Raw genomic sequence first — 15,285 nt, forward strand, 5'->3', positions numbered from 1 at the left:
ATTTCAACTTCCAAGGGTATGACCGCCTCCATGCCGTAAGCCAAAGCAAATGGAGTTTCCCCGGTAGAACGTCGCGGGGTTGTTCGATATGCCTAAAGGACGCTAGGTAATTCCTCAGCCCATTTGCCCTTGGCCTTTTCCAGCCGTTTCTTCAACCCATCCAGTATAGTCTTGTTCGATGCTTCGGCTTGACCATTGGACTGCGGGTAGGCCGGGGTGGAGTTGTAGAATTCTATCTTCAAATCTTCACAAAATCCTCTGAATAGGCGACCGTCAAACTGGGTGCCGTTGTCAGAGATCAAAATCTTGGGGACGCCAAACCGCGTGACCACGTTCTGCCAGACAAATCGCTTCACGTCTTTCTCTTTGATGGTTGCCAAGGGCTCAGCTTCAACCCATTTTGTGAAGTAATCTGTGGCCGCGATGAAGAATTTCCGGTTGCCCGGTGCTGTTGGCAGTGGTCCCACTATATCTAGCCCCCACATGGCGAAAGACCAAGGACTGGTGAGGGGAAGAAGTTCCCTAGCAGGCTGGTGGATCTGATGGGAGAATTTCTGGCATTTTTCGCACTTGCGGACATATTTTTGTGCGTCGGCCTGCATGCACGGCCACCAGTATCCCTGCGAAATAGCACGGTAGGCCAAGGACCTGCCTCCTATGTGGCTGCCACAAATGCCTTCATGAATTTCGTACAAGAAGGCCTCCACACTATTCGGGTGCACGCATTTTAAATAAGGACCAGTGAAGGACTTCTTATATAACGCGCCAGATGAAGAGAGCCAAAACTGCTCTGCCTTCACCCGGATTTTGTGTGCTTCTTTCTTGTCAGTTGGAAGAGTCCGGTCTCTGAGGAACAAAATCAAGGGGTCCATCCAAGAGGGACCAAGCGCGGCGCAGAGTACATCTGTCTGCCCGGCGAGTTCAATGCTTGGCCGCGGAAGAAAGTCAATCAAAAGAGGGTTTGGAAAAGTATTATCCACCATAGAAGCGAGACCGGCCAGTTCATCAGCTCGGCTGTTGTCTTCCCGGCCAATTTGTTGGACTCTAATTGCCTCAAACTGCTTGATATGCTCCCTGACCAGAGCTTGGTACTTCGCCATCCTTTCGTCCTTTGCTTCATAAATCCCAGAAACTTGGTTAACCACAAGTTGGGAATCACTGTACACCAGGAGCTCGGCAGCCTTCATTTGAATTGCGCTCTTGAGCCCGGCGAGGAGTGCCTCGTACTCAGCCTCGTTGTTAGACGCCGGGAAGCCAAGCGTGATAGAATGTTCAATGGTTAGGCCATCCGGGGATATAAGAACAATACCTAGGCCGGCACCATGGCGGTTGGACACTCCATCAACAAAAAGCTTCCACATGTGTAGACACCCCATTTTTGACCGACCTTAAGACTCAGACGTCACCGATTGAGTGCTTGGTGATGTTCCATAATGTGCTTGTTCAGAAGTTTCAGAGTCGCGGCCGTGAGCCCTGCCTCCGAACTTCCGAACCCTTTTCTGTGCCTTGTCTCGATTTGCGAACCAGACTCGGTTTTCTCTGTTTCTTTTCCTGAGGGGAGGGAGAGGTCCCGTAGACCGTCTCTCAAATGTCCGTAGGCTACATTTGGTGGCCGTAGGCCATTTTGCCCATTTCGGAGTCCGGTTTCCGGTTTTCGGAGCCGTCAGGCCGTGTGCCTCGGTTCGGGACCGCTTAACCATCTCCTATTGCTCTGATTTTTGGCATACATCTTATTTCATCCCTTTTGAGGGACACTGGGGGTTGAGAAACCCACTTCGAGGTCGAATACCATTTTCGGTGCTTAACAGCCCATTTTCGGGACCCCGAACTGCGTGTTTTGGCCCCGGAACATTCGTTTTGCAACGGTTTTCGTTCATTTTTGGCAGGTACCTCTGTTTTATCACAAGGAAGGTCACTGAAGGGTGGGAGGCCAGCAATTGTTGCAACAACCAGTTATCTCTCTTCCGGAGCCTCCCGGCGCCCGTTTTTCGCACTTCCGGGCTAATGTTGAATACCTTGGAGCTAATGTTGTCAACTTTCAACCACATATCTGTGATGTACACACCTGAGAGGCCCCTAAAAGTTGGTGGCCGGCCATTAAGGTCACCTGACCCTTTTGACCCCTTTCTTCCGGGCTAATGTTGAACCCCTTGGACCTTTTTTCTTGAACTTTCAACCACATATCTGTGATGTACACATCTGAGAGGCCCCTAAAAGTTCATGGCCGGCCAGTAAGTCAACTTGACCCTTTTGACCCCCTCTTTCCGAGCCATTGTTGAACCCCTTGGGCCCACTTTCTTGGAATTTCAACCACATGGTTGTGTTGTACACACATAGGACTACCTCCCCAGTAGCTGGCCGGCCAGAAAATCACATTGACCCTTTTGACCCCTAGCCGGCCGGCTAGGGGGTGTGGCCGGCCGGCCACCTCCAGCAAAAGTAATGGGCCGGCCGTGTTCTTTGCACTGTGCACTTTACAGCTGTGGGGCAATGTCCCCCAGATATTTTCTGTATCCGGGGGATATTTTGTGGGGGAGTTTTGCCCTCCTTCTCCCCCACCTTTACACCCCATTTTGAACCCTTATAACCAGCTGGTGGCCTTCGTTGTAAGGGTTAGAAAATTTACTCTTCAAAGCTCCATAGCCAACACTATCTTCTTCCTTCTCAATTCTTCAAAAAACCCTAAGTCACTAACCATCATTCCTTCTACACCACCAAGCTCTACCACCACCATCTCATTTCCAGCAACAAGGAAGGATTCTTGAAGGCTAAAGAAGCTGCAAATCCATCCAAGAAGCAACAAAAGTTTGAATCTTCAAGGGTAAGTAACAATTTTACCCTTTTGAACCTTTTTCTTGATCTATTTCTAAGCCCCACTTGTTTTTGGTTTCAAGCTCCGGCCCTAACTGAAAAAGGCCATATTTTGAGCTCATCTTCACTTCTCATTAAGGGCTCAACCTTGTTTGAGCCCTCCAAAATATACTTGCTTCATTGATCATCTTGTATGTCATAGTTTTGCATGCTATTTTTGACCCATGAGCAATTTATTTTCGAGCATGTTGTAAACTGATATTAGGCTTATTTTGAGCCCCTCTCCAACATTGAGGAAGGGCTCAACCTTGTTTGGTGTCTCCATGTGTCACTTGCAGTTCAATCCCTTATTTGGCCCCATTTTTGCATAAATTGGTAGCCCTCTTTGCTTCTGTTTTTGGACCTTTGTCCGAACTGAAAGTGGTCTTATTTTGGCCTATACTTCATGTTTCATTCACACTTTTTTTCTGTTTGGTGACTATTTTATATACTTCATGTTATAGCACCTTTTGAGCCTTGTTTTGCATCACATTTTTAGCATGTTTTTATACTGATTTGAGGTCTGACATATACTGTAAATGTTCATATTTTTGGTCCATCTTCAGTGTTATAGAAGGAAATTTTTCAGTTTGAGTTTTTCTTATACCACTTGCTTCATTACCCCTCTTTTGGCCCATATTCTTGCATGCTATTTTTCCCTTACTTATACTTGCTGTTTGGCCATGTTTATAACTGTGAAAGTGCATCTTTTGGGACTGTATAGCTTCTGTCTTTGCATTGCATGTCCATGTTGTGCATGTTTGGCATAGCTATAGGCCATTTCGGGTGCCTAATGTTGCATTTCGGGACATTTCCTTGCATTTCATGTCATTTTGCTTCATTTCGGGACTATTTTCCCCCATATTTTAGTGCTGAAATTCCATTAGTATGCTTGCATATCATTTTTGCCATATTTCATCACATTTTAGCATTGCCTCGGTTTGCGTGCCAGTGTGCACGCATTTTGAGGCACTTCATTTTCTGCCATCGGCATCCGATGTGAGTGTGGCTGAGGCTCTCTCATGTTGGTATAAGCCCATTTGTCATTTCCATGTCATTTTCATATCATTTTAACATCGCCTCGGTTTGCGTGCCCGTGTGCACGCATTTCGAGGCACTTCATTTTCTGCCATCGGCATCCGATGTGAGTGTGGCTGAGGCTCTCTCATGTTGGTATAAGCCCATTTGTCATTTCCATGTCATTTTCATATCATTTTAACATCGCCTCGGTTTGCGTGCCCGTGTGCACGTATTTCGAGGCACTTCATTTTCTGCCATCAGCATCCCATGTGAGTGTGGCTGAGGCTCTCTCGTGTTGGTATAAGCCCATTTGTCATTTCCATGCCATTTCATCACCTTTTTTGCATCGCCTCGGTTTGCGTGCCCGTGTGTACGCATTTCGAGGCACTCCGTTTTTATCCGCTGGCATCCCATGTGAGTGTGGCTGAGGCTCACTCATGTTGGTATAAGCCCATTTGTCATTTCCATGCCATTTCATCACTTTTTTTGCATCGCCTCGGTTTGCGTGCCCGTGTGCACGCATTTCGAGGCACTCCCTTTTTTATCCGCCGGCATCCTATGTGAGTGTGGCTGAGGCTCACTCATGTTGGTATAAGCCCATTCGTCATTTCCATGTCATTTCATCATATCTTGCCATTGCCTCGGTTTGCGTGCCCGTGTGCACGCATTTCGAGGCACCTTCTTTTTATCCGCCGGCATCCTATGTGAGTGTGGCTGAGGCTCACTCATATTGGTATAAGCCCATATCATGTTTCCATGTCATATGCATTGCGTATGCCATCGCCTCGGTTTGCGTGCCCGTGTGCACGCATTTCGAGGCACTTCATTTTCATCAACCAGCTTCTTATGTGAGTCTGGCTGAGGCTCTCTCATGTTAGTTTAAGTCCATGTTACATTTTCCATGCCATTTTAGCTATATTGCATTGCGTATATCATCGCCTCGGTTTGCGTGCCCGTGTGCACGCACTTCGAGGCATCTCATTTTCATTGCACTTATCGTCGCCTCGGTTTGCGTGCCCGTGTGCACGCACTTCGAGGCACCTCATTTTCATTGTTTCTGTCATCACCTCGGTTTGCGTGCCCGTGTGCACGCACTTCGAGGCACCTCATTTTCATAGCATTCTGCCATTTTCTCGGTTTGCGTGCCCGCGTGCACGCATTTCAAGGCATCTCATTTCATAGCATTCTGTATGTTAGGATTATATCTTAGTTGCATTTCATGCATATCATGCATATTGCATCGTGTCCGGAATAGGAGTTTGCCCGGGCACGGGAAACGAGGTACATTTGACGGAATGTGTCTCAATTCCCCAGTCACCGACACTCCGGATTATCCATGATGGAGTTAGGTTTTAGCTGTAGTTTCATGTGCATTCATCCTATATTGAGTTGTGCATTTCGACTCCTCTGCCATCATGCCTCGGTATGCGTGATTAGTGGCACGAAGGTCGAGACATGCATATATCTGTGCAAATACATTGCTATGCCCCTTTCCTGCTCTCTGTTGCAGCAAAACGAAGAATCAGCAACCTTTTGGGGCTTGGCACGCATTTCAAGAACAGGTGTAAACAGAGGCTAATTGGGGCATTCCGGTGGATTTCCGCGCAAGACAATCCGGACGTGCATCATCCACTAGAAGCAAGACAGTCCCTGGCTTGCACGCCAGTTTTATTTGCTTTTTAGTTAATTCTTTAATTAATTAGAATTCTGTAATATTTTGGAATGTAATATTCTTTTATTCGGGACTGTAATATTTGGACTGTATTATTTATTCGGACCCTCCGAGTGAGGCCACAACTGTAATAAGTGTGGGTGAGTGTGATGTATGTCTTCCAATCCCACGTCTTTCTCCCTTTTATTTATCCGCTTTTGATGGTTAGATTAGGGCATTTTTAAATTAGCATACAGTATGACAGCATGTTTTGCATTCATTCATCTGTATTGCATGCACCGGGCTCGGCGCACCATACTAACTGCATCGTACTTTCAACTCCAAATTGAATATATGGTAGTTGTAACATTTCGTATACCATCTTAGAATAGCCGAGCCTGTTATAGTTGCATTTTGCATGTGTTGCATTAGGCATTTCTGTATACTTAGGATCATGTATGATTTCTAATACAGTTTTTGTTTTGGCTTGGAGTACTCGGTGAGTTTTATGCTTTAGCATCCTTGCATGCGTGTGAGTGACTGCCATGAATAGCGTGCTTACCATGAGGCTATGTGCTTATCTGATATAACTGCCTGAATGCCTGTGGGTGAAGGTTGGGTTATCTGAATTGGAGTGAATCATCAAATGTTTCAAGCCTACCTGCGGGTAGCAAAACCTCTTTAAAAAACAAACAAAAAGTGTTTTGTTCCAATCCAGGCGACCCGGTCTATACTTATATGCTGTGTGCATCACATAGTAACCTAGGCTAATAACCGGAATAAGAACTCACAATGTTTTCAAAAATTGATATCATGGTTAGTAGAGGCCGGTCTATGACCGGGCGAGCGGGGGTGCTCACGAAGTGACCTTCCCCAATCGTACCCAAGTTCCCGAGCCGAGGCAACTTTGGTGATGACGGACACGTGGCCTTTTGGCACCGAGTCAGGGTTTCCTAAATTTCCCAAAATAAAATATTTAGGTGGCGACTCTGTATCTGGCAAAGCAGTCCATGTTTGGCACTTCTTTCAAAAATCTGTTTTTCTCAAAACGATTTGCCGGATTTGGACTCTTTGGTTCAGACTTAGAACCGTGACTACAAAGTCGAGTCCGAGCTGTAGCGAGGTCTCCCGCGGGCTTGTTACAACATGTCCCCCACAAAAAGCTTCCAGCAGTCAGATGGGTCCTGAGAGTTGCGAAGGGCAATGGGATCACAACTGCTCGGCTGTGCGGTGTCAAGTTCGGTGTTGACCGGTTCAAATTCAGTGCCCCTTGGTGATTCGACACTGGACTCAGCAAGTTGTTCTGTAATGCTCAAGTCCATGGGCGAATCAGCAGGTTGCGGTGTGAAGTCGGTCGTAGGTTCTGAGCTGTGTGGAACCATTCCTTCCCCCCTTGATGATTCGGCACCGGACTCAGTAAGTCGGTTCGGAATGCCCAAGTCCGTAGGCGAATCATCAAGTTCTGAGCGGTGTGGTTCAACTTCTTTCCCCCTTGGTGATGCGGTACCGGACAGAGTGGATGGGTTGGTGATACACAACTCCGTCATCGCATCACCGGGTGGTATGACCGTGCAAACTGAGGGAACTTCGATGGTGCGCGCTAACTCCGCGGCGCTACCTCCTTCAACTGGTTGTTCCTTGGTTGGCATTGCGTGCATCTCATCATCTGCCTCGGCAATGTCGACCGGGCATACCGGATGAGTGCCAGGTGAGAACTCGGCGACAAAATCTGCCAAGGTTTGGGCTTTGATTGCGGTGCGCGGCTGGAACTTCACATCAAACTGTCCCAGCTCGACCGCCCACTTTAGAATTCGGCCTGAAAAGTCCGCGCGTTCAAACAAAGCCTTGAGGGGAAACTCGGTCAGTACGATGATGGTATGGGCGTGAAAATAGTGCGCCAATTTTCTTGAAGCCATCATCAAGGCCAGGGCAAACTTCTCCAACGGCAAGTACCTTGATTCTGCTGGTAACAAAGTTTTGCTAACATAAAAAATTGGTAGGTGCTTGATTCCCTCAGCCCGGACTAACACCGCACTTACTGCATGCTGGGAGACGGCAAGGTAAAGGTAGAGTTCCTCACCCGGCTCTGGTGTAACCAACAGCGGCGGAGAAGACAAATAATCCTTGAGCTTGGCCAAAGCTCGGTCACATTCGTCATCCCATGAGAACTTTGACTTCAATGCTTGAAAGAAAGGGCGGCAGCGATCTGATGACCGGCTTATAAATCGATTAAGCGTGGCGGCCATCCCGGCCAGATGCTGCACGTCCTTAGCCGAGCTGGGCTGCTTCAACTCTTACACGGCTCTGATCTGAGTAGGGTCTGCTTCGATGCCTCAGTTCGTGACTAAGAATCCCAAAAATTTTCCGGATCCCACGCCAAAGGCACACTTTGAGGCGTTCAAGCGCAGCTTGTGCTTCTTCAGAATGGCAAACATCTCGGCTAAGTCGGACAAATGGTTTGCCTCACGTCGGCTCTTTACCACCATATCATCGATGTAAGCCTCCATTGTCCGGCCGAGCAAAGGAGCAAACATTTTGGTCACCATCCTCTGAAAGGTTGCCCCGGCGTTTTTCAAACCAAAGGGCATAACTCGATAGCAGAAGAGCCCCCTTGGAGTCGTGAAAGAGGTGATTTCTCAGTCAGGCCCATGCATGGCGATCTGGTGATAGCCGCGGTACGCATCCAAGAAACTGAGCCTATTGTGTCCAGCCGTCAAATCCACTAGCTGGTCAATGCGCGGCAAAGGGAAGCTGTCTTTGGGACAAGCTCGGTTGACTGTCTTGTAGTCGACACAAACTCGTCACTTCCCATTCTTCTTAGGCACCACTACTGTGTTGGAAATCCACCGAGGATAGTGCACTTCCTGAATTGCTCGTGCCTCAAGCAGGTTCTTTACCTCCTCAGCAACTACCTCGGCGTGATGCAACGCCGATCTCCTTGTTCGCTGGATGACTGGCTTTGCTCCAGGGAAGACATTGAGGTGATGGCAGATAAAACTTGGGTCAAGGCCAGGCATGTCGTAAGGCGACCATGCAAAGACTTCGATATTCACCATCAAAAACTCAATCATCTCGGTCCTCTCTATGGCCGTGAGACTTGAACCGAGCAAGAAGAACTTGTCCGGCTGCCCGGTATCAATCCGCACTTCAACCAATTCCTCAACAGCCTTATCCTCGGCCTCGGTGCCCACATCATCCAAGACACCCTGGTCCTCCGGTCCCTCAATCATTTGAACGAATCCTTTGGCAGCCCGGCTTCCGTTGACTGCCACGAAGCACTGCTTGGACATGACCTGATCGCCCCAAATCTCCTCGATCACCCCCATAGCCGAGGGGAATCTCATTACTTGGTGATAAGTCGATGCTACAGCTTGCATGGCGTGTAACCGTTCCCTTCCAAGGATAAGGTTGTACGTCGAAGGCACCTGTAGCACCCAAAACTCAACCTGTCTAACAACGGATCCCGCTTTGACCGGCAGGATAATCTTTCCCAAAGGCCACTCTGGTTGCGAGTTGAATCCAACCAGTGGCGAAGTTGCCGGGGCCAAATCTGTCTCCCGGAGTTTAAGTTGCTTGAACGCATCATAGTACATGATCTCGACCGAGCTTCCCTGATCGATCAAGATCCGCTTAACATCAAAGTCTTTGACGCGTAGAGTTATCACTAGGGCATCGTTGTGCGGCGTCTGGATGCACTCTAGATCTCTTAAGGTAAAACTAATCACGTCTTTTTCTTCAGTCTTTCCCCTTTTGATGGCAGGTTGCACCGACAAAACTTCCCTCATATGTTCTGCCTTTTTTATCATGCCCCGAAGTTCGCAAACTCGCTCCGGTTCCACGATGCCGTGGATGACATTAACAACTCCTTGTGGTGGTGCGTCTCGGTCATCCTGTCCCCTGGGATCGACCGGAGCCTGACTCGGCTTTACTCCGCCATCAATGTAAAGGTCTAGATGCCCGGCCGCAACCAGCTCTTCCAAGTGCTGGCGCAATGGAAAGCAATCCTCTGTTCGGTGGCCCCTCTCCCGATGGAATGTGCAGCGATACCGCGGATTGTAGCCTTTCTGCCCATCGCCCAACTTAGCAGGAAATCGGACATACTCCTCGTCTTGGATTTCACTAAGTATGCGATAAATTGGAATTTTGAAGACCGTGGTGATGCCGGTCCTCGCCTTCATCCTTCGGTTTGCGTCTGCTATGTCATCTCGGGGGTAATCATCCCGGTCATTCCGACGTCCTCTGCCCCGGTTTTTTCGGTTCGAACCACGGTCCGATTCCTCTGCTCGGTCACTTGAGCGGCTAGACTCTTGCCCGACTGCGTGCACTTTGCCTGCTGTCTTCTTGTCTGTTGCAACCGGAGTGACCTTCATGGTAGAAGCGGATGCGTCATCCTCTACTCGGATGTGCTCATTGATGCGCTGCATGAGCTGGCCCATGGAGGTCGGCTGGTGCATGGTAAGCGAGTCCCGCAGTCTATGTCCGACCAGGAGACCACGCTTATACTGCGGGATTGCAAGGTTGACCGGGCAGTCCAAGATCTCGTTGAAGGTTTCCCAGTACCTTGAGTTGTATACCTTCAGTGTGTCGCTCGGTTCCATCTTGACACTTAGCAAATGATCGACTTCCTTTGGTGTCTTTGTGTTGGTTTTGAAGCGTGTAACAAATGTCTCGGCCAACTGATGCCACCGTTGTATGCTCCCTTCCGGCAACCTCTTGAACCACTTTAAGCCCAGCTCGCCTAAACTGGACGGGAAGATAAGGTACATAAGCCCGTCATTGCGCCTATGTCCGGCCATGACCTGTCGGAAGTGGCTCACATGCATGTACGGATCGGTCTTTTCGTCGTAAAGTGTGAACTTAGGCTGGTGGAAGCCTGCCGGAAGTGGTGTTGTTTCTACATCCAGGGAGAAGGGGGTGGCACTCAGCCTGGCCAGGTCCGTATCTTCAAAGAGTGGCACTGCTTGGCGGGGTGGAGGCATTCCGTCCTCCTCGCTGGCATGAACCCCATAAGATAACCGTTGGAACGCCGGTATCCTCTGAGCTTCGCGCCGGCGAGCCCGCTCCTTTAGGACTGCCCGCAAATCCTCCGAATGAGCGGAGAAAGAATACCTCGACGTCGTCTCCGGACGTGAGGGTTTGTAGGTGCTGTCCTGCGCGCTTGACTTCTCTGCACCTGCGTCGGAATCACCAACATGGTAACTTCTGGTAATAGATATGGACTGAGTACGTCGCTGACTCTGTCCACCTGAACGGTGGGAGGGGGTGCGCTCACTGTGGTCTCTCGCTCCAGCTACACCTTTCCCTTTGACATGCCGCTTGAGATCTTCCATCTCCGCCGCCATTCGCCGGATGACAGCATCTTGATCCCTCAACCTGCTTTCCAATCGCCTGGCGTGCGAGTCTCTCCTCCGCCGGTGACCGTCTGGACTCCGTGAATGTCCGTGACTTCGTCCGCGCTTGTCCCGCGCGTCTCCAGACTGTCCGCCAGTGGGCGTTCTCAATTCAGCCATTGGGTGGACAGCAGGAGGTCCCTCTCTCCTTTGGGTATACTCAGGGGTGGCTCCGTCGATGGCGGACAACGGAAACTCGTCGTTGTTCGCCATGGATGGCGATCAGATGAACCTGGAAGACAAGGTTTTGTCTGTCAAGATTCCCACAGACGGCGCCAATTGTACGGGGAGCAAATATTCCGGCGAGCCCGTACTCCTTTCTTCCGAGCTCCGTCGATGTCCGATCACCTGCGAGCAAGTAACGGTGAGCTACTCGGCGGTGTGTGGCCGGAAAAACCCTCCGACGATCAAATTAGCACACACCTTAGGATGGATAGAGAGAAGGGAGAGAGTGTTTGAGTGTAAGAATTCCTTATAAAGATATTCGTGTGTCCCGTATGGGGGGCGCAGACATGCTTATATACCTTCTGAGCCCTATATCCACTCCCAGTCATCTCTTGAGACGTGGCTCTACTATCCCATCTGTCAGCATAGATCTTGCTGAACATCACCTAATCTCAACTGCCTGACTTCACAGCTGGAGCTCGGTAGCCGAGCTGCTCTACCACGGCCATGCCATGCCTCACACCCAAGCATTTCCCTGGCAAAGTCCAAGGGGGGACCGGGCTAGGCGGCATCTCGGCAAAGCCTAGCCCAAAGCACCCCGTGGCCAGCTTTCATGCCGGTCAAACGGTAACCTCGGCCGACCGCGCCTTTCCGGGCACCGGTCACTCGGCTTGTCTGGCATCGGCTAACCTCAGACCGAGCATCCTGGTCCGACCAAGCACTGCCTTACCGAGCTGCTTCTTTACGGTCTGGGGCGGGACGCACTCGGCCCATGTTCTGCCCGGCCCAAGTTCTAGCAGCCCTTCTTTGGGCGAACAGTCGATCATCTCGGCCCAATGCACTGTTGGGCTCTCAACCTGCTCGGTCGCTACCTTGGCCCAACTCCTGATCATAAATCACCCTCTCAGATGGCTTTGACCGAGCCTTGCACACGTGCTCAGTTGGGGCTAAGCAATGATTCACTGACGTCGTAAGGAACTCAGTCTGAACCTGAAATTGTGGCGTTCGGTCCGGCTGAGACTTGTTATGCTTAGGCTGGCTGAGGCTTGGTCTGGAAGAGTGCTTCATGCTTAGTCTGGTTGAGGCTTTATGATGCTCAGTCTGGTTGAGGCTTTTTGATGCTCAGTCTGGCTGAGGCTTTATGATGCTCAGTCTGGCTGAGGTTTTTTAGTGCTCAGCCTGGTTGAGGCTTTATGATGCTCAGTTTGGCTGAGGCTTTTTGATGCTCAGTCTGGCTGAGGCTTTTTAGTGCTCGGTCTGGAGGAAGCTTTTTAATGCTCGTTCTGGCTGAGGCTTTATGATGCTTAGCCTGGCTGAGGCTTTTTAGTGCTCGGTCTGGAGGAAGTTTTTTAATGCTCGTTCTGGCTGAGGCTTTATGATGCTCAATCTGGCTGAGGCTTTTCATGAGTGCTGCAATCAAAACGTCATTGAGACATCGTACAGATAACGGAGCTATATAATTGATGGCAGGGGAAGTGTAACCCAGTTAATTAAAAAGTTACATTGCGTAAGGAGATATCAAGAATGTGTAAATTTACCGAAAAGAAAACACAATAACTGAGTGACACAAAAGTAGGAGCTTATTGAAAGTAACGTTTCAGGTGTTCGGCGTTCCATGGGTGGGGGAGGTCTCGACCTTCCATGTCCTGAAGTCGGTAGGTGCCCAGACGTGGTCTGGCTTTCACAACGTAAGGTCCCTCCTATTTGGCTGCCAGTTTACCCTCAGTCGAATTTTTGGTGGCAAGAGTTGCTTCTCTCAAGACAAGGTCCCCTACAGCGAACTCCCTTGGTTGGACTTTCCAGTTGTAATGTGTTCTCATTTTCTGTTGGTATGAGGCCAGTCTGACAGCGGTGGTCTCTCTGAGTTCTTCGATTAGGTCCAGGTCTGCCGACAGAGCTTTTCGGTTTGTGCTGGATCCGGATGTAAAACCCTGGGAGTAGGCAGACTGACTTCTACTGGAATAACCGCCTCAACGCCGTATGTTAAGTGGAAAGGGGTTTCCTCAGTGGGAGTTCGAGCTGTAGTTCGGTAAGCCCAGAGTACATTCGGTAGTTCCTTAGCCCAAAGTCCCTTAGCAACTTCGAGCTTAGTTTTGATGATCTTCAGGAGAGAACGGTTGGTGACCTCGACTTGGCCATTGGCTTGGGGATGATCAGGGGAAGAGAAACATGGTTGAATCTGGAGGTCGGCAAAGAACTCCCTGTACTTGGCGTTGTCAAATTGTTTGCCGTTGTCGAAGACGATTACCTGAGGGATGCCAAATCTGCAAATGATCGACTGCCAGATGAACTTGGTTGTGTTCCACTCGGTAATGGTGGCAAGGGGTTTTGCCTCTACCCATTTGGTGAAATAATCAATGGTAACGATCGCGAACTTGGTCTGACCTCAGCCGGTGGGAAGTGGACCGACCAAGTCGATCCCCCATTTGGCGAATGGATAAGGGCTGCAAAGTGTGATCAACTCTGTAGGAGGAGCATGGTGGATGTTGGCAAAACGTTGACACTTATCACATTTGAGCACGAAATCAGTCGCATCTTGATTGAGAGTTGGCCAGAAATAACCAGTACAGAGTATTTTGTGGGCCAGAGACCTGCCGCCCGAATGATTACCACAAATTCCCTTATGGATTTCCCGCATTACATAGGTTGCTTGAGCCGAATTGAGGCATCGCAGATATGGACGTGAAAAACCACGTTTGTACAAGACGCTGCTAACCAGGATGTAATTGGACAACTGGGCCCTAACTTTGGCGGCCTGTTGTTGGTCATCTGGGAGTTCCCCTGTTGTCAAAAATAGGAAGATGTTGGATGCCCAAGGGATAGGTTTGTTTTGGAGGAACTACACTTCTTGTAAGTCGGGTGAGATGGCCGGGTGGGCTAGGTATTCGAGGCGAACACCGTGGCTGAGGTCGGACTGGTCTGCAGAGGCTAACTGAGCCTTCTCATCTGCCTTGGAGTTTTCCGCTCAAGGTATGTGCTTAATGTGAAAGGTATTGAAGAGGCGAACAAGGGGGAGGGCCATATTCCTGTAAGCCCGCATTGTGTCCTCCTTGGCATCGAATTCCCCCGTAATCTGGCCGATGATGAGCTGGGAGTTGCTGAACACCTGGATGTGGCTGACTCCAATGTCCTTGGCGAGGCGGAGTCCTGCTATCAATGCCTCATATTCAGCCTCACTATTACTGGCATTGAACAAGAAACGGAGAGCATATTTGAAATAGCCACCCTCAGGGGCGGTGAGAATGAGGCCAGCCCCACTACCTTCCCTGCGGGATGATCCGTCCACGTTGAGAGTCCATGAATGCGGGTCTTCTGGCTCGGTAGGGGTTGGTGGGGGTGGGGGTGCAGCGGTTGGGGTAGGGTTAGTGAATTCCAAGATGAAATCTGCGACAGCCTGTCCCTTAATTACTGTTCGAGGCCGGTAGGAGATGTCAAACTGACTGAGTTCCACCGACCACTGCATGAGTCTGCCGGAAAGTTCTGGTTGCTGCATGACCTTCTTCAAGGGTTGGTTGGTGAGAACCACTATGGAATAGGCCTAGAAGTAAGGACGGAGCCGTCTGGAGGCGGTGACCAAGGCCAAGGATAATTTTTCTAGCAGTGGGTAATTCTGCTCTGCTCCCCGGAGAGCCCGACTGATGTAGTAGACCGGCCGTTAGACAGAGTCGTCCTCCCTGATAAGAGCTGCACTGACTGCGGTGCTTGAGACGACTAAATAGAGGAAAAGGGGCTCACCCGTAATTGCTTGTGAAAGAAGGAGGGGATTTGCCATGAACTGCTTTAACTGCTGAAAAGCTTCTTCAGATTCAGTTGTCCATTCAAAATTTTGCCAAAGAACTTTGAAGAATAGTAGGCACTTATCTGTTGCGTGGGAAATGAAGCGGTTGAGGGCCGCAACTCGGCTAGTGAGCCTTTGAACCTCCTTAACCGTTCTGGGTGACTGCATCTCAATCAAGGCCTTGATCTTTTCAGGGTTAGCTTCAATGCCCCGCTGACTGACCATAAAACCCAGAAACTTCCCATATCCTACGCCGAAGGCGCACTTCTCTGGGTTGAGCTTCATTTGGTACTTACGTAGGGTGGCGAAGGTCTCTCGCAGGTCGGACAGATGACCAATAGAGAGTTTGCTCTTGACTAGCATGTCGTCGACATAGACTTCCATATTTCGACCTATCTGATGATGGAAAATGGCATTAACCAACCGTTGGT

The sequence above is a fragment of the Camellia sinensis genome, chromosome 3 (assembly GCF_055761805.1).
Source record: "Camellia sinensis isolate YWXY chromosome 3, ASM5576180v1, whole genome shotgun sequence".
Taxonomy (NCBI): Eukaryota; Viridiplantae; Streptophyta; class Magnoliopsida; order Ericales; family Theaceae; genus Camellia; species Camellia sinensis.